Source organism: Hylaeus anthracinus, unplaced genomic scaffold (genome assembly GCF_026225885.1).
Source record: "Hylaeus anthracinus isolate JK02 unplaced genomic scaffold, UHH_iyHylAnth1.0_haploid 3, whole genome shotgun sequence".
Classification (NCBI taxonomy): Eukaryota; Metazoa; Arthropoda; class Insecta; order Hymenoptera; family Colletidae; genus Hylaeus; species Hylaeus anthracinus.
This window is the reverse complement of record NW_026535284.1, coordinates 8,505,974-8,507,582: the sequence shown is the minus strand read 5'-3', so window position 1 is coordinate 8,507,582 and position 1,609 is coordinate 8,505,974. Positions and strand designations below refer to the sequence as shown.

The following is a 1,609-nucleotide window of genomic DNA, read 5'->3' as shown; positions in this document are numbered from 1 at the left end:
TATTTTTGGAATGATGTATTAGCCATACTATATTCTGAAAAGACTTATAATATACATTGAGGTAAGTGGGTTCGAAGATTATTTCGTAGGCCTACGAAGGTAAAATAATATTGATCAGTCGGTCATTTATTGCTGCTTATGCTAGTGGTTCATCTGGATTCTCTTGTATTGCAGCTGAGGATGAAGGAGCTGGTGGAGCTGGTGGTGCTGGTTTCTTGGTGCATCGGCCTGCCCATGGATTGCATACCATCGGTGCACAGCAGTCTTTGTCTTCAGTGCACTGTAACAAATTACACCTGAGAATTAGTCATTCATATCCACGGGAAATGACAAACAAACAGAGAATTCATTGGTTTCTAATTAATTGTGAGAATTATTTATCTGGAATCTTTATATTCATTTCACTGTCCATCAAAACATTTTTCTATTTCAATATTTCAATAATGGTCTTACATAAAAGCTGCTGTACTAGACGCAGTAGGTCATTGAGCAACAATAGATAATTTTGAATAATAAATAACTACTGGACTCCAAAGAATTACTAAGTTTTCATATCCAATCACCAACGAATTACACCACAAATATAACTGATTAAAGCAGTCCTTTAAATATGAAAGTTATCGATAAATAATTAACATATTCACTTACGAGTAATCCAGGAGGTTTGCAGGCGTCGACAAGGGTAACAACCAGAAGAGCAACGCACAGAATTGCAATTTGTTTTCTCATTTTCGTTCGAGTTATCGCTAATTCAAACAGATAATCAGTATTTAGTTACAAACTATTCTAACGAATATTCTTATTCGTTAATAAATGTTCACCCAAGTTTAAAGCTCACCTTTCGATTAGTTGGATAATGCTGGTAGGTATGTGATCAGGTTGGAGAAGACCTCTGTATTTATATGATCGACCAACGGATCGGACGATAAAACTTTGTTTATTTTTCAATGACTATTGCACCTTGATGAGACATAAGGCCACGCACTATTTGCGTTTGTCGCCGATGATGTTATACCTTATCAGGATTCGTCGATCGGTTAAACATTGTGAGGAACGATCGAATAAACAAATTACGTAAACGCTCTTGTTTTGCTGATATTTATAAAAATACAAACCACCCATCGAGCCATATCTTAATCGAACAATTTTCCTTGAGATAGCGAAAAGTGTTGTTTACGTTCTTGGACAGAATTTTCAACGACTTCGGTCGCTATAGACTATACCGAGATCTCAATTTTATTCTTAGGTGTTCGATGTGTATGGCGAATTGGTAGAAGACAAATCGAAAACCGAGTAATTGAATTATTGTTAATTATTATTCGTCATCAAAGGACATGTAAGTTTCGCTGGCAATCTGGGTCGACCGTGCTTGAGTTCCTGGAAAATAACGCGTTCTGATGTTAACCGTAATCGTCCATTAGGTTTTCGCGGCCTGTCGACGATAATTGGCGTAACACAGGCGTAATATTTCAAAACACATGGCGTGTAACGCGCTCGCGTGTCGTTCAAACCCGTCCTCTAAATTGATTCAATTGTCCTACCCCGAGGGAGACACCTCTTCGTCCAGATATTTTCGGGAACCCGATGGAAACCATCGACCGCGACTGCT

At 38.1% G+C, this 1,609-nt stretch overlaps 1 long non-coding RNA gene across 1 annotated transcript; it reads right to left on the bottom strand.

Annotated features, from left to right (window-relative positions):
- Window positions 1–896, bottom strand: LOC128893932 (uncharacterized). Its single transcript, XR_008461420.1, has 3 exons — window positions 839–896; window positions 649–746; window positions 1–280 (listed from the first exon to the last, which is right to left on the bottom strand). It is a non-coding gene; the product is annotated as an uncharacterized LOC128893932 (long non-coding RNA).
- Between the last annotated feature and the right edge of the window lie 713 nt (window positions 897–1,609).